We start from the raw sequence: 18,603 nt of genomic DNA, 5'->3' as shown, positions 1-18,603 counted from the left end.
TTCTACTACTTCACGTTAAAAAAAAACCCAAATGTTTTTGTCACAGGTCACTATATGTATGGAGAACCAAGAAGAAGATGACAGCCATTTATGGATCAGGAAGCAAATAAAAGAAGAAGACACAGCCAAACTGAGTCCAGGTGATGCAAAACTTCACCTACCCAAGTACACCACAGACTCTCATGATGCCTGCTGAGATTATGTTTCACCACAGAGCTTCACAAAAACTACAGATATTGGATCATGGGCAAAATGAAATCTGGTTATCAGAAAAGCAAGAGCTGTGGAGCTTATCCTTGGTTCCTTTAAAAAAGCGCACCTCTATCATGCTATGAACTCTCCTGTCCAAATTAGTTCTGCTTCCAACATATCAGTTTATGTATATCGGTTGTACCAGAAATGAAAAACATCTTTCTCAAAATAAGGATGCAAAAATTCCCCTGATCTACTTTTGAAAAACTGGTTTGTTATAATATGCTAAGTTTTTGTGTTAATAAATATGATATGAAGGATTATGTGGAAATACACAAACATAAAATACCAGAAAAATCCAGACAAACCTTCCTGAATATTCTGATTTTATTATCTATGCCTGGGAAAAGCTAAAAAGAAATTAAAATTTAGTCTTCAATGTATTCCTTTTTTTTTTTTTCAGGACGGCCAAGACAAAATATAGCAGTTTTTAAAGACACACACTTATATTTAAACACAATGATAGAAATAGGAAGACGTTTAATAGAGAATGGCAAGACTTTATGTGAGCTCCAGGCTATCAGGTGCTAGGTTACAGCTGTGTGAGAAGTCAGTTTTCAGACAGCAGTGATTCTACAGTGGTTTTCTTTCAGTCAAAAATTTTTTAAATGTTCTGCACATTTCCAACAAATAACAGCCTGAAGGAATATGTTTTATATTTTTGCTGATCACTTAGTAAAAGTTGGGTTTGTTTGGTTTTTTTTTCACTAATATCTGTTGTATAGGCTGTCCTGGTACATAGATAATTTTAAATTAAAAAAGCAAAAGTAGCATTTTCCATAATGCAGTGAGAAACATGGATCTGAAACAGCCCAACCTGTATTTCTCTTGTGCACAGGGACAACATCATGTTACAATTATTTGTCATATCTGTTTTTTATGAGGAATATGAGATAGCTAACAAAACACCATATCATGTAATTCTGAAGCACAGGATACACAATAGTGAATAGAAATACAGGATTATCATACACATGAAGTAAGTTCTTTTATACAATTCTTCATTTTATAGAAGTGATTCTTTTAAGGGGTTGGGTGGGGTTCCAATCTTGTCAGACATAATCACTGCTTATTTTCGGACTCATCAACATATGTCATCAGGATTTTCCTGCTCCCAAAAGAGTGTATCTAGAAAGCCCCACAGAAAAAAAAAAAACAGCAAAGAAACAAAAAAACAACCTCCAACCCCCCCCAAAAAAAAACCCAAACGAAAACCACCAGACCCCACAAACAAACTAACCCCTCCCCAAAAACAGAACATTGAACTTCTAAATGATACAATGTGACAATGAAATTACATGGTTAAGGCCTATGAATCCTATGGCTGCATCTGAGCACCTCCTGGGTGATAATGTGTCTTTCCTCATCTTATAATTTAAATAACATGTGACATCTTTACACTTTGCCAAAGGTGCCCATCTACTTATTTCTCTTTGAAGCACACACACATCTTTGGAGGTGCCTTACAGGCCTGGTTATTTCCTGTGTAGGAAGAAATCAAGAGATCTTTTGGATATGTTTTTATGCCCCATTTATCTCTGTGCTATGTATCTGTAGCTGGATGGTTTCTCTCTTAGTCACAGTGAAATTACTGCACCAAACACTGATAAAGAGTTCTACCTGGCCCATTACAGTGCAGAAGCATGAACTGAAATTTTCAGAGCACCTGACAGAATCTCTTGTTCTGGAGGCCAAAGACAGATGATATTCCACCAAATTATTTGAAGTCTGTTAGACTCCTTTGGAAATCAGCAAATGAAAAAGGTTTGGCATAAACCTGGCAAACAGACACTTGAGAAACTCATTTAAATTACTAATATTTAAATACAAATGCTAAGAATATGCATAATTCTTAGGCTAAATATAACATACACATAAGGGTGAGAGGGTAGAGAATGCATTAAAATAGTAAAAAAGGATGGCAACTAACTGTTCAAAGTGAGCAGAATGTCTTTTGATTTGAAAATGTAGCTCAGGCAGTACAGAAAATAATTATAAACATCAGGGGAAAGGTTGCTTGCACTGTAGCAATGAGTAACTGCTAGAATCTATAAAATATGAGAAAACAAAAATTCTTGAGAAAAATATAGGTCAAGAAACATAATCAATGAAACACTTTGTGGTATTTAAGGCTTACCAAGAAATATTACTCATGCATAATTGAAAAGTAGTATTGTTTGTAATATTTACCTTGCCAGTCAAAGGCTCAACTTCGTTAGACCTGATTTACTGAGCTTTTTAAAGACCAAAGAACCAGCCAGTGCCCAGCCATGCCCTACCACGCGACATTTCAGTTATGCCAACTGTGTTATGCTTAGATAGCCTGATGTTGATTGTTGATTATTGATTATGATATAAAGGCCATTCACAATTTGAGACTGAATTTAGAAAGCACTATAAGATTGCTTATTGTGATACTGACTATTGATGATGTTGCTCTGTCTAAGTGCAGGAGCACAGGTCCTTGAATTTGTGTTAAATATGTCCATGAGGTTATATTTTTAATCCAATAATTCAGTGCAGTCTGCTTTTGAACTATATTTTAACTACAGTTTTTGGAGTTCTGAACCTCCTTTGCATCCCACAGATTCATTTTCACTGATCAGTTACTGGGCATAAATTTACCAAAACTGGCCATTTCCTTAGAAGCTTCACAGATCACTTGTGATCTATTAATAACTCAACATTTTTCAGGACAGAGCCCAAGATTAGTTTTCTTTGATAGCTCATGACCTTTTCAAAGATCTTTCTTTCTCTCTATCTGCCTTTCTATTCTTTGCTATGAACCAAATACAAACAAACATGAGCAAATACTTGAAACTAGCTACATACTGTAGTTGACTAGCTAGATGAAAATCCGTATTGAGAATGTATACATGACACTTCATTTAAGACGAGTGCCTAGACTTTTAAAAGCTATGGAGGTGTTTTTAAACAAATACACATTTATTCCAGGCACAAAAACCCTTCAGGCCAAGTGAAGGAGACATGACACAATCAGGTTTTGATTCTGTGCTGCTGCTGCTCTCTCTGAGTCACACTGAGGTGACTGGACTTTGATCTTTACTCTTTCAAAATGTTTTCAGCTTTGTCAATTGGCTTTGTCTCTAGCAGCAAGAAATATTTTCTTTTTTGGTCAGAAGAAAGGTCCACAAGCATTTGATTTCTAGATTCCATTCACTGTGTCAAGGTAGGGATTTTTTGTTTTGATTTTATTTTCACATACAGAACTGAACAACCAGGATCTTAGCCTGCTTTTTCTGTCTTGGTTTCTCTTCTCCTCATACCTACTTCATATATATACAAAACATATTAAAGAATACATTGCTCATTGTCATGTTTCTCTTTAATGACTGCTTTTCTCCTTGCTCGGTAAATTTGACTGTCTTCCAAAGAGACCAGTGAAAACCAAAGGATAATACTTCTAGAAATGTAGAAAAATCCTAACATAAATGAGTGGAGAATTAATTTTAACATCGAAATTTGGACCTCCAGGAATATAAACTCAGAAGTACTTTCGAGAATAATTTGTAGTTTAATCCATACTTCATAAAACCTGATCAAAGCCAAAAGGTTATCTATCTAAGATACCGAGACTTTATCCAGTGGTAAAGAAAACTTTCAGAAAATATTAGTCTGCATCTTTTTTTTTTCTTTCTGTTTCTTAAAGTTTAGATTTTAAATACCTGGGAAAAGCTTTCATTTGAACTTCAGGACCTTGTCTTCTTTTTATGCTTATTGTCGTTATAATAGTAGTAAGAGTAATGTGCTGACTCCTGAGATCTCATATCATAAGATTTTAATGGCAACTTGGTGTATAAATCCTACTGCCAAATATAGCAAATCATAGTAATATCGTAATCAACCATGGTGAAGGACAGTTCTTGTCCATGGTTAATCCAGATTTCTTCTTCCAATATTTTCAAACTGTGACCCATTATGTTGTAACTGAGCATTATTCTTATACTCTTTTAGGGAAAAACACATCAGGAAAGTATCTCAGTTAACCAATAAGCTCTGTCAGTGAGAAGCAAAACAAAAAGATGAAATGGAAAGGAAGGCCAGTGGAATCCAGAATGGAAGATGCTGTGTGACACCTTTCCAATATGGCAGAGAGAGCAAAGTGCTCAGGGAAACAGCCTTTTCCTTACTAAGACAAGGAAAGTTTTGTTCTTGACAATATAGAGCAGTGTTCATATCATTTTTATAGAGAATGAAGCACATGGCACTGAGAGAAAGTAAAACTTCTGTTAAAGACTTACCTTTCTGTTAAAGTCATGTTTTCTGTCTTAACCCATTGGTCAATACAGTACTCTTAAAGGAGCTTCAGACTAGTATCTGTGCTAATACTCCAAAACCACTTGGACCTGTTTTATCTAAACACTGTTTAGCATAATTTTGTTTCATTTGGTATTGCCAGTTCACCAAGTGATGCTCACTTTGATTATTTTAATCTCTTGGTATTATATCCCCCAAAACCAAGAATCAAATCATACCTTGTGGTCTGATTTTAATGGAATTTACCAGGCATGAAACAGCTCCACTATATGTACAAATTTTGGGTCACTCCATGGTCATCTCTATGGTAGTCTGTTTTCTTCTTTCCTTCAGGTCTTGAAGTTCTGGCAATACCATCTTGCTCCTGAGAGACTGGAGTTCATTAACGACATTAATGATGGAATGGAAAATGGAGGTGGGCAGAGCAAGTAAGTCTGTCAGCAAGTCCTAGGTGAAGTTATATTTTCTAGCATCATATTTTTTCTTCTGTTTACTCTAAGTGGAGACTAGAAATTCAAGATTCTAAGACTGTCTAAAATGTAAAACCAAAGCCAGTGAAATGCTGAGAGAAACTGTTTGAATCTTAATTTCTTAATTTCTCCACCACTGTATGAACCCAATTCCTGACTCCTCACTGTCACTGAGTATCTTGGCTTACTGTTTCCAAGGTGAAAAATTTTTTGCTTGGGTTATTTATATTTATTTTTATTTGGGGAGGCTGTTGATTTTTGTTTTGTTTGGTTAGTTTTCATTTTGCTTTCTTTTGCCACCATACACCCACACACACACCACCAAATGGACATACCATTTTTTCTCTATCCCAGTTTTTAACCTTGCTGATGCTTTTTCTATTGGCTCTTTTCTTCTGTGAGATAATCAGTGATTTTCAGTAATAGGCTGTTTACTCCCGCCTTCTGGATCATGATTCTGTAAAGTACAATAGTAGCTATTATTGACCAAAGAATTCTTGCTTCTTATTTCCTTTCCATTACTTAGTTTTTGATTCTGTGCCATACCAAATAATTATTTGTTTGCAGTGTTCAGGTGTTTTTCCTCCAATAACTTCCAGTGTTGTCACAAATATAATTAACATTTAAACACATTACTTGTATGCTCTCTCTTATGCTGTTTCTTTTAAAAGCAGTGGAAAAAAGTGTTGGATTTTAAAATAATATTTTATGTAAATCTATGCTGCATGTTCCTGCTGTATTTAACATTGAAATGTTCTTTTCCTTCTTAATACTTTGTTTTACTAGAGCTGGAATGTACACGATAATGTGCAGACCACTGAGCTTTCATGAGTTCCTGACAGCTCAAGTGTGCTTTTTTTTATTGTACTGAAACATAAGTAGCATATTTGCTTATCTCACGCCAAGAGTTTTCTCAAGATTTCCAGTGTTTTCTTATGAACATGGTTTGTGATTAATTTGTTATCCATGTAAACTGAACTCTTTCACAACTTTTATCCTAGTATTCTTTATAGCACTTTTAGATAAATTGTCATTCTCATTTCTGTTTCTTTTTATTATTTAATATTAAGAAATACTAAAAATAGCATTTCAGAAAAATCAGTAAGTATACACATAATAGTATAATTATATAAAAGTATGATAGAATCATAGGACATCTCAAGTTGTCAAGTTGTCCTAAGGGTCATTGAGTCCAGTTCCCTGCTCCTCACAGGATAATAATAGTTTTTAAAGTAAATTATTGCATACATTTTTCCCCCACCTTTGATATTAAATGTTTCCTGTGTATTTCCCCCAAATAATTTCATTAGTACTGTTTGATATTTTTTTGTTGTTTTACTTTCTTTCCTTTCTGTTTATGACTTTAACAAGCAATCTGTGGCAAATCTGATGTTCTGCATAATGATATTTTCATAAAGATTTGTGTCCCTTGAAAACCCACTATAATTTCTTTTTCTCCTTTGGGTGTTTTCCTTTTTATGTTCCTTTTGCAATGTCAGTCTTGTTCTGCTACATTCTTTGTGCCTCTGGCATCTTAACTGCATGTGTCTTTTTACCTGTGGTCTTCCATTGATGAATGTTAACACTTTCTTCTATCATACATTCTTTAGCAGGTGCCTGCGGTTCTTACTTAGGCATAATTCCCAGTGAAAGTTAGTGTCATGATTCCTAACATGGTTTCAATGTTCCTGAAATCACTTATTTGTTCCAGAATTATGACATCAGTGAATCCTTTTGTCAATGAGAAGGCTGAGGCGTGACCTTACTGCAGCCTACAACTTCCTCAAGAGGGGCAGCAGAGCAGGGAGTTGGGTTTGATGATCGTTATGTCTCCTTTCCAATGTGAGATATTCTGTGATTCTGTAATTCTATTATAACGTACTCAAATCCTCCCCAGATCAGATGGTGGACTAAAGGAGATACGCATACAAAACCTGTGAGCTACATTTGTCAAAGTAATTACTCAAAATTAAATTTCTGGTGAAGTTATATTTTCAAAACATATTCAAATATGATAATTTCCATAAATCTAATATATAATAATAAGTAAACAGGGAAATATATTTTGGAAAACAGAAGACTACATCTTTTCCTCTTCTCCTTTTTACCTTTTTTTCCCCCCTCTTTCCTTGCTTAAATTTTAAATAACTTCAGAAATTACTGATAACTGTGGGGGCTGTGTAACCACTGTGTAACTCTAGTTTTATGCCAGTGTAACTCCATTAGTATTCACTGATATACTACTGGAATTAAGCTCGGTAGTCTGGCTAGCCAGAAAGGTGAATGCTGTGAAGTTATCTGGGTGTAGAAGTTAACTGTTAACACCCAAAAATATCTGAAATATCTGATTTTTAAAAGGCCATATACACAAACTAGTCTATGTTTTTTGTCGCATTGAGAGGTATTAAATTCAGATTTCTCTCTATTCTTGCTGGGCTAAAATGACTGCTTGCAATTCTTTTATTCTGCTTACCTGATAAGTGAAAGGCAGAAGGATGAGAAACTTGTGCAAAAATGAAACAAGTATAAAGTAGGTTGAAACAGAGCGTAAGAGTCTGATCCGTGTTTCATAGAGGTATAGCAGGAAATAGTGACACAAAGACAGATGAAAGAAATATAGCCATGCCTGGGAATACTACTTAACTATAATCCATCTAAATATATCTAGCTAACAGAATGCTGGATAGCCAATCACTGAATAACTCAACATTGGATTGGACAAAATGCTTGAGAATATAGAACCCCCAGTATTTCTTCATTGGTGAGAGAGGGAGTAAATGACCTACTAGAATTTGATTTTTTCCTCATCACGGATTTATGCTGAAGAGTGATCTCTTATTGAAGCTGTTACCAGTGTCATTAACAGAATCAATTTTGTCACCAAATGTGCATGCTAGATAAAAAAAAAAAACAAAAAACTTTCCATTCACACTAAATAATTGAGATAACCCTACACAAAAACAAATCAACCCTAGGTTTTTTGTAATAACACTTTCTGAATGAGAAAACTATTAATAAAAAAAAAAACCACATAATTTAAACATAAAAGTATATTTTAGTGTACCTTACTGCCAAAATATGATTTCATTTCTCACTTTCAATGTAAGTCAAATATATAAAAGTTACAATAAAAGTTACAAGGTATAATCAAATCTGCTCTGTATTTTTGCGAAAGTCGAATTGCTCAACCTCAAGTCCCTATATAACTTTTATTTTTTTAAAGGAAGATTGTATTTTTTTTTCTTCCTCTGAGATTCAGAGAGGTAAATACATCAAATAAGTGCAGAGTAAGATAAGATGTACACAGGCTGCACTACACCTGAGGAACTTTCTAGCTATGAGGCGAAGAAAAAAAAGGAAAACCAAGGTTGGTTACCTGGACTAATCTGGCAAGGAAACAAGAGATTTTAGAGGATCTAAGAAGGGAGTATTAAATATTCTATCAGTTTCCTCCCATCCAAGGATATTCCCAGATTAAAGCTTGATTGGGAGACATTAAAGCCTGGGAAAGGGCTTATTTCTATCAGAGACATTTTTGACAGATTATCTGTTACGCTACAGTATTTTTATTTCCTTGATGGAAACCCTTTGAATTCAGCCTTCTCTTTGAATCTAGCTGAGAAAAATCTTGTTCCTATATCTCTGTTATTTGGCCAAAACACATGAAAATAGTATGTAGAAGGAAATTAGAGATGATCAGAAATCAAAGGACCTTTTCCATAATCCTCTGCTCTTGTTTCTGCTGGATGTCCAGCTACCATCCTGCACACATCTGGGAAAGAAGTGATAAGTTGCTATGATCCCACAGCAACAATTAGAGGCTGAACCTTTTTTAGGAAAGAGGCATCATTATGCACTTGGGTCTAGAACTACATCTCTCTATATGAAGGTAAGATTTAATTTTTTAAAAAGGACAAAAAAAATGGGACAATATTAACCAGTGGAAAAAGGTAATATTTTCTAACTACGTGGTGTTAACAAGAGCAATACTTGAGAGTTGGATACAGTTAGGCATTCAGAAACATAGGAGACTACCACAGTCACTGAGTCCAGAATTTTGCAATTCAATGTGATGTATAACAGAAATTTAGTCCTGATGAGAAGACAGAATATTACAGTTTGCATACATTCACACAATATAAAACATAAAATGTTCCCCAGCCCTCTATCACAATGTGACGTCCTTTTCTACTTGAGACACAAAAACTGTAAAGCACTGTAGAGAGGGAGCAGGAGAGATCAAAGGCAACATAACAAAAGGGATAAGAAAACCTTTAAAAAGTTTCAGAAAACTGTCTCTAGAGTATTTTGTGATCTAATTTATAGAGTTCCTAATAAGAATTGTGAGGAAATCACTCTACAGTTTTTTGCAAAGATGACTAAGAAGCAACTTGATCACAATCCCATGAGATCCTATTCTATAACTGAGTTATTTAATTTAATAGACAAAAGCATAACAATATCCAATTACTAGGAATTAGAAAATTTCATCCTGACATAAGCTTCAGATTTTTAACATTGTGTTAGTCATGAATAGCTAAAACCAAAAGTCTCCTAGTGTAATCCACACTTCAGTTTATTGTTGAACAAAACAAAACTATACAATAGAGTTAATATAACAGCTCAGGAAGGAGACTAGTATGATTCTTATGACCTTAAATTACCCAAGATAACCAGAATGCCTATGTATAGTGCACAATGACCTAATCACTTCTCTCCAAATGTACCACTGTCGCTACTAGACCTCCAATCCACTTCATGTGCTAATTTGTAAATTCTCTTAATCTGAAATTGTAACTTTAACAGGTCTGCCAGACGTTGGGTTAATTCAAGAGGATAAGTTGCATAACTAAGGGCCTTCATAAGTCTAGTATCAACAAATTGATCTTTACCCAGCGACTCCAATAACACTGAATACCTTTCCTGGCTACATAAACATTTTCTTACTGAAAAATAGCCTATGAAATAATGAGAAAATTAAAGAACATAGGATATATAACAGCTTTGGAGAGAAAAAAGCAACAGTGATGATAATTATTTTTGGAAAAAAAACCCCAGAGGATTCACATCAGTTAAATATGTGATAAGGAAATAACCATTTAAATCCCATTTCTCACTTGCTTTTAACTGAATATGACATTCACATTTAACCACTAAGGAAGCTGCAGTGCACATAAGCCAAGTTCTTTTCATATCAATGCAAAACATACTTAGTGTGGTGTCTCAGGATGGGGAGAGATCATTCTAGGATGAAGCCATACATATAATACAGTACTATTGTCTGCCAGACTCCCAAAGATAGTGAGAGTTATTAACTTGCTAAATTACTGTATTTTAGATATCTTAGTTATTTTAGAATGTTTTAACAGCTTAATGGTATCTCCTGAGATAAAATGTATTTTCAATAAAAACACACAACTAACTAGCCCCATGAGCTGCCTGTCTGATAAGGCCAATTCATCAAAATCACTCATAGTCATAACTACTTTGGTCATGCACCTCAGCTGAGCTCAGCCTGGCTGATCTCTGAATTGGCAAAATATGAACTAGCTCTGATCCAAATGCCTTATAGCCTTGTGAACATGACATTGTGTCTAGGTTAACGTTTCCTTTTGAGAACACCATTCTAGGTGCCCATAAACAGTGATGAAAATAACTGACCTGACAACTGGGATATGCCCTAAAATACTCTGTCACATCTTCAGTATTTTCTAACTGCTGTTTTTGGTAACCCTCTCTTCATCTTCTTCGCTTCCCTTTCTTAAACCCCTATCTTTCCAGGATGTCCAAGACATAAATGTTATACTGCAAATGGAAATATAGCCTTTTTTGTCCAAGGGGAGTTTACAGTAGCCATGTTGATGATATTACCCTTTCCTAACCAAAGCATTCCCGACAGCATTTCTTTAACTGCTACAATTTCAAGACATGTTATTATGTGTATCTGTTGCCCGAATGAAAAAAAAAAAGTTTGCTTGGAGTTCCATTCTCTTTGAAATATGTCTTGAAAGATACAGGGTACACTACTTCAGCTGTTGTCAATGGAAGAACAACTACCTAAAAAATACATTATCCAGAGCCCATTCAAAATATGCCAGATATTTGTGTGATGTTTTTTTTAAAGTAGAACTTTAAAAGCCATGTAACTCAGTTCAGTCTTTATGAAAAGATATGTAATGTCTTACAAAACTGTTGTCCTGATGGCTGTTTTTAAATATTAAAAACTTCTAAGAACTGAAGATTTTCACAGGAATTAAAAAAAGCAAAAGCAAAGACCTGTTGGAAGATACATGTGGTTTTAACATGAGCAGATTACTATGGTCTGCTTTAAAAACATCTGGACGTATACTTCAATGGCAGACTAGCAGAGACATGCTAGCCTCATGCTGTAATCCCAGCTCACTACTGGACTATGGGTGGAACTTTTATCCATACCAAGTCAAAGGGAAATGAACTGTGAACATGACAGCTCGGCAGAGTAGTTCAAGATAAAAAGCAGAGATGACAAGGTTGACAGGGGAATAAAATGAAATAATTTGGAGTAAAGGAATAGACCAGGATAGCGATTAAAAGCAGAATGGAGACTCACTGAGCCTTTGTTGTGAATAGTGAGGGAGGAGAGTGATTACCAGAGGGCAGAATAGGCGGTACTAGATGGCAGAATACCTTTTACAGTATATTCAGGAGTACAGCGCTGTTGGCAGGGTAGAAGAATAACACAATGGATTCCCACTGAGTGTGGATGGAATCAGCCTAGGTCATGCATGGCTAGGGAACAGTAGGAATGGGGATAGCCATCGACCCTCAAAAGATTCAAGAAGAAAATGACCTTAAGTTTCAGAGCAGTAGAGACCTGCGTAAGATTTTAATATTTAATATCTTGAAGAAAGTTAAAACAAGGAAATTCAAAAGAAGACATGATCTTTGGCTTTGTCAAATTTAAAATATTTCAGGTACCCTACTAAAATACATCAGCAGCCTTGGTATGGCGCTTGAGAAGCTCAATGAAAGTTTTGTGTCTGCAAAAATCAAATTCCCAATTAAGTAATTTCTTCCAGAAGAGGAAATAAATCACAAGTTTCTCAGAACTTGTAATCTTTTATTTTTTTTTTTTTTAATTTGTCATTTACCTCACAAAGGCTGAATCTTACTAATCTAGCTGGGAAATTCTTAACAAGGAAAAACATATTAAATAAGTTTTGAAGTGAATTTACATCATGTTATTGATGTGCACTGCTCATCTCCTTTTTCATTGTCTTCCCTTTGTGTGACTTCTAAATGCAAAGCAGAAAGCTACCCTTAGTCATATATTTCTATAATTAAAAAATAATTAATTAGATGGCATTTCCTGTCCACTGCAGTAACCCTACAAGTGTTTATAAATGGCCCATACAGAAAAAAACTAACTTGTTACAATTTAAATATTCATAGGTCCATCTTTTCCTAGCTGCCAGAATATGGCTATAACTTTCCATTAAGGGCTACATCAAATCTGATTGGGAGATTAGAGTATAAGATTTTTAACTGTTTCTCAACAATAATTTTCTATCGTTCCAATTCTTGAAAAACTAAAACATACAGCTTTGTTAACGAATATCTAGGTCAACACTTAAGAATCTAAATACTTATACTAATGGTCAAAATATTTAAACTGAAGTACAACCATTTAAATAATTTATTCTTCCTCTTAGTGCTACTATCTTTTTTAAAGTAAGCAACATATTCAGTGATACAAAGAAGAAAAATAAAATTGTTTTGAACCAACATGAACCAAAAGTGATGGAAGGACAATGATAGGAATATAATAATTTTATTCTGCTATTTACAAGCTCTCAGTTCTTCCAAAATATACTGTTTCTTCTGCAGGAATAAATACATAATACTACAGAAAAATAGGGCGAAAATTCAGAACTGTGAACCTATGAACCAACATCTTTGCACTATTACCAGCAGAAAATGCTAATTTATAGTCTGACTGTCTCACTTTGTTCTGTTAAGTCTGACTTAAAACAGATGATGTGTGTTTACTTTATGTTACTGAAGTATTATGAGTATAGACCGGCCTAAATTTTTTTGTAGAGTACCTATTCACTGAAAATGCAGTTTTAGGTAATGTGATAGTATTCCCATATTAAGGAATAGATGTCACAAATTTTTGCCACCCCTCCCCTCCCCATAAAAAAAAAAAGGAAAAAGAAAGAAATTAAAATGTCATAATTCTTTATCTCCACATGTGCTACAACACTTTGTCTTTGGAGTAATAAGGTCCATGGCCTTGTAGGAGTGTAGAGATCTTGCTTTTCATTCCAGGAAGATGCTTCTTTGAAGTTTAGAGTGAGGCAGGCACTGTGATAATGGAGGTTGATTAGCTATGGTACTGTTTTCCTTGGTGTTCTCTCTTGACTAGTTTAAGCAATCCTCAGTTTACTGGCTGGCTTTTGGATCCATACTCAGCATGTGCTATACAAAATGTCTACTGCTACACTAGTAAAGTAGACAGGGATGCATGTCTCAAACACCATTTCAAAATAGTTCATGCTATTTAATTGCTAGCATGATTCCAGAAATGGTTTTGGCCTTTATCAGCTAGTGCTCTTCCAGATGATGTTCAGGCAGTTTGGGGAACTTTGTACTCCAGGGCTTTTTCCTCTTAGGCAGCATGGGTGACAGATTCCTGGTTGCAGCAGGGTAAGAGTTTAGCCAAATGACTACAAGCCATGCTGCAGCTCCTGCCCTCAAGTTCAGAGAATGATCCAAAGCCTATTTTATTTTCTAGCAGAGACCACGTTACCTGTATAAGGATTTTGGATTCCAGCATGCTATATGACTAAGCACCATGTACTTTGCCTTTTTCCAAATCTATTCCTTATTTTCAAGATGTTGTGAATATTTTTCAGGCCAAATACATACCAGGAGGAGTACAGAAGAGAAAGCCAGACCTACTCTCATAACATCAGACTTCATATCAGCATCATGTTCTCCTCTGTATTTTCTTCAAAGCACACTTTTTTCATTAAATAACCTATTTAAATTGTTTCACTTTCAATATACATTAGAAAAATTTTTTAAATATTTGCTAAATACATCAGTTGTACATTTCTTTACTGTTTTGAAAATATGACCTATTTTTACCCTGACAGCTTAGGAACCGAGAGATAAAACACAAACAAACAAATAACCAAAGCCACGATATTTTAAAAGTTATAAAAAGTTATCTTATGTTCAGTTACTTTCTAATCTCAAGATTTTGATGGGCAGAGTTTTTTAATTCATTATTTTTAGTCTTTCAGAATGACAAATGTAATGTTTTTCTTAAAATCACTGTTATTACTGTAAAATTGCTATAAAATTGCTGTAAAATTACTGTTCAATACATTAATTTAATACATAAGATTTAGAGAAAGTTTTTGCTATGATCGAGAGAAAAATTAATGCTAACTACAGATGGAATTACACATTTATAAAGCATGAGTTCTGTATTTTAACTGTAAAATTGCATAATCGAGCAATTGAATCTACACTTCAGACAATACTAGTAAAGAAGGGACACTGTAGAAGAGATCAGTTGCAGAAGCAGGATTAGAAATTAATTCTCTTGTTTCCCAGTTCAGCATCTTACTAAACCATAGGACCATAAGGCTTTCCTTAAGGCCAAACAGTGATACTGTTTCTGTTGTAATCTGTTCAATCACTCGTGAGTGATTCTGGTGGCACTAGAAGGAGAGTTTGGCTCTAAGGTTTTATTAAAATTCTAATTCACTTTAGGTCAAAGAACATATGCCTTTCATTCATTTTATAGAAAAACAACAAACAGCCTCATTCAGAGTACTGGTATGCACATTACATTATGTCACAGTACTCTGTATTGGTCTGTTTGTACTGCAGAAGTATTCATTTTAATAGAAGGTCTGTCTGGTGCTGCATTATTTTATTAGTCAGAGTTGAGATTAGCACCAGATGGTGTTTTGCTACTCCTATCAAGCTGGGGAAAAAAGGAAAAAGCCAAAAGTAAACCCCCAAAATACAACCCAAAGCCACAGTGTATTTTGTGGGGGTGTGTGAATATATGTGTGCTTTCCCATTTGAAAGGTAAAGTATCACAGAATCACAGAATCGCAGGTTGGAAGGGACCTCAGGGATCATCTAGTCCAACCTTTCTAGGAAGAGCACAGGATAGACAAGGTGGCCCAGCACCCTGTCCAGCAAACTCTTGACACTGTCAATGTGGCCAACTCAAGCACTTCCCTGGGGAGATTATTCCAATGATTGACTGTCTTCACTGAAAAATTTCCCTCTCATGTCCAATCAGAATCTCCCCAAAAGCAACTTGTGTCCATTCTCCCTTGTCCTCTCCATGGGACTCTGTGTAAAAAGGGAGTTTCCATCTTCTCTATAGCCACCCTTTAAATACTGGAACGTGGCTATAAGGCCTCCTCTAAGCCTCCTTTTCTTAAGGCTGAACAAACCCAGTTCTCCCAGCCTATCTTCATACAGCAGGCTTCCCAGTCCTTTGATCATCTTTGTGGCCCTTCTCTGGACCCCTTCCAGCCTGTCCACATCCTTTTTGTAGAGTGGGGACCAGAACTATACACAGTACTCCAGGGGTGACCTGACAAGCACTGAGTAGAGCGGGATGATGACTTCTTTCTCTCTGCTGGTGATGCCCTTTTTGATGCAACCCAGCATCCTGTTGGCCTTCTTGGCCGCAGCAGCACACCGTTCGCTCGTGTTGAGCTTTCTGTCCACCAGGACACCCAGGTCCCTTTCCACAGAGCTGCTCTCCAGCCAGGTGGATCCCAGTCTGTGCTGCACTCCCAGATTATGTTTTCCCAGGTGCACGAACTTACACTTCTCCTTGTTGAACTTCATAAGGTTCTTGCTGGCCCACTCCTCCAGCCTATCCAGATCTCCCTGCAGAGCAGCTCTCCCTTCTGGAGTGTCTACTTCCCCACTCAACTTGGTGCCATCAGCAAACTTCATCAGGCTACACTTGATGCTGTTATCTAGATCACGTATAAAGATTTTGAATAACATTGGGCCCAATATCAACCCCTGGGGGACCACACTTGTGACAGGTTGCCATTTTGAGAAAGAGCTATTTACTACCACCCTTTGGGTGCGGCCTGTCAGCCAGTTCCCCACCCACTGCACAGACCACTTGTCTAGGCCATAATGCATTAATTTCTCCAGGAGGAGGCTGTGGGGGACCCTATCAAAGGCCTTGGAGAAGTCCAGGTAGACAATGTCCACCACCCGCCCCATGTCAACCAGGCAAGTCACTTTGTCATAGAAGGCCACCAGGTTTGTCAAGCACGATCTGCCCTTAGTGAAGCCATGTTGGCTTTTCCCGATCACGTGCTTCATTTGACTTGTGATGGTCCCCAGGAGGATTCGTTCCATAACTTTCCCAGGGATTGAAGTAAGGCTGATGGGCCTGTAGTTACCGGGATCCTCCCTCGAGCCCTTCTTGTAGATAGGGGTAACATTTGCCTTCCTCCGGGACATCCCCCATTCTCCATGACTTCTCAAAGATTGTGGAGAGCAGCCTTGCGATGATGTCAGCCAGCTCTCTCAACACCCTCAGGTGGATGGGGTCAGGGCCCATTGATTTGTAGGGGTCAAGCTCCTGTAGTAGTTCATACACTAACTCTTCCTTCACCGATGGTGAGTCTATGTTTGGATCAACTGGGAATTTCACTCCCAAAGCCTGGGACCCTACAGTGTTGGTAAAGACAGAGGTGAAGAAAGTGATGAGGACCTCTGCCTTTTCACCATCTTTGGTGACTGACTCCCCTATTCTGTTTAACAGTCAGCCTATGTTTTCCTTCTTTTCCTGCTTGTGGTTGACATGTCTGAAGAAAACTTTCTTGTTATTTTTTATGTCTACAGCCAGTTTCAATTCAAATTGGGCTTTTGCTTTTCTGACTGCGTCTCTGCACTCTCTGACAATGCCCTTGTAGTTCTCGGTGGACAGCCCTCCACTTCTCCATTTCTGGTGTGCTTCCCTTTTGGATTTGAGTAGACCCAGGAGGTCATGGTTGAGCCATGGGGGCCTCTTGCTCTACTTACTTCCTTTTCCTTTGTAGGGGATAAACTGGTTTTGTGTTTCCAATAGGGAGTTCTTGAAGAATTCCCAGCTCTCACTAGCTCCTTTGTATTCCATGGAAGCCTCCCATTGAATCCCTCCCAGTTGAGCCCTGAGTACACTGAAGTTTGCTCTTCTAAAATCCAGAACCCTTGTCTTAGAGGTGACCTTCAGCACACTCAGCAGGATCCCGAACTCCACAATATTGTGGTCACTGCAGGAGGTCGGTGCAGATGCCCACTCTGAGGTCCTGCCTGGACATGACCTCTTTGACTTTAACCCAGAGGCATTTAATAGAGCAGTCGCAATCACCATAGTTGACTTCAATACATTTGAGTTTTTCCTTAGAGTGTGACGCCTCTACCTCTTCTACCCTGCCTGTCTTTATGAAAGAATGTATAACCATCCATCGTGATCCCCCAGTCATTTGAGGTGTCCCACCATGTTTCAGTTACTCCTATGATGTCACAGCCTTCTGAGTGGGCACAGAGCTCCAGTTCCTCCTGTTTGTTTCCTAGACTGAGTGTGTTTGTATACATACACTTGAGGTGATTACTCTTCTGTTTCACATCTTGGGAGACAGCTAAGGAACATTTGTCACCACACTAGCTGACCTGACTTACTCCCCCATAGAAGCAGATGATCATACTGACACTGTATGACAGTGACATAACAGTACAGGTATGATTATGTGAAGATTGTGAGAGACACCTGAAACCCTTGGATAATCAGAGGATGTTTGCTGAAGCTTTGCTCATGCACTGCTATCACCTCCTCTTCCAAATACTTCACTTACACATTAAACTCGTCTCATCAGTTTGACACTGAGGATGACAAATCCTTGAGAATGTATCTGATCACTGAGAAATGCAGAGATTCACTTTTGAAACTTTGTTATACTTAAAACCTGCAGTCATTAATATTTCATGTATACACCAAGCAAGACAGTCCATTTAAAAGTATTAAAATAGATGGAAACAGAATAATATTATTATAAAAGTTTTGTGAAGTAGTTGTAGAAGATAAACAGTGTCCAGTGATAAAGTACAAAATTCCATAACACAGTATGTCAAATACTTTGGGCAAATTAAATCAGCCCTTGTAGCTAATAGGAACACTTTTCTCTCACATGATTGGTTTAAAAGATTATTATATATTTTACTATTTTCTTTTGCCTAGAGGTAGAAGATATATAGCTTAGTAAGTGTAGGACATCTTATGGTTCTCATAGTCAGAAACAAATATGCTCTCAGCAGTTTCCTCTTTTATTTCATAGAAATGTGTCATAAAGTAGTAATTCATATCAGCATAATTATCTTTTTTGAAAATTGGCATTTTAAAGATGTATTTCCAAAGTTTTGGCAGTTCAGTGGATATTCACTAAGTTATGACAGTTATGACAGAGGAAAATCTCTGGAAAGTTCAGGCCCAGGCAATCAACGTATTAAGGCTATTTCTACACTGCCTAACTCAAAGGTGCCAGAAAACACCCTATGGAATTGTTCAATTTACAGCTAT

General features: G+C 36.7%; 1 long non-coding RNA gene across 1 annotated transcript; it reads left to right on the top strand.

Moving 5' to 3' along the window:
- Positions 1 to 3,332: 3,332 nt before the first annotated feature.
- LOC142053975 (uncharacterized) lies at positions 3,333 to 15,474 on the top strand. The gene is made up of 3 exons (XR_012659404.1): positions 3,333 to 3,442; positions 4,864 to 4,958; positions 13,898 to 15,474. It is a non-coding gene; the product is annotated as an uncharacterized LOC142053975 (long non-coding RNA).
- The last annotated feature ends 3,129 nt before the right edge of the window (positions 15,475 to 18,603 follow it).

The sequence above is a fragment of the Phalacrocorax aristotelis genome, chromosome 2 (genome assembly GCF_949628215.1).
Source record: "Phalacrocorax aristotelis chromosome 2, bGulAri2.1, whole genome shotgun sequence".
In the NCBI taxonomy this organism is placed as follows: Eukaryota; Metazoa; Chordata; class Aves; order Suliformes; family Phalacrocoracidae; genus Phalacrocorax; species Phalacrocorax aristotelis.
This window is presented reverse-complemented; position numbering and strand designations above follow the sequence as displayed.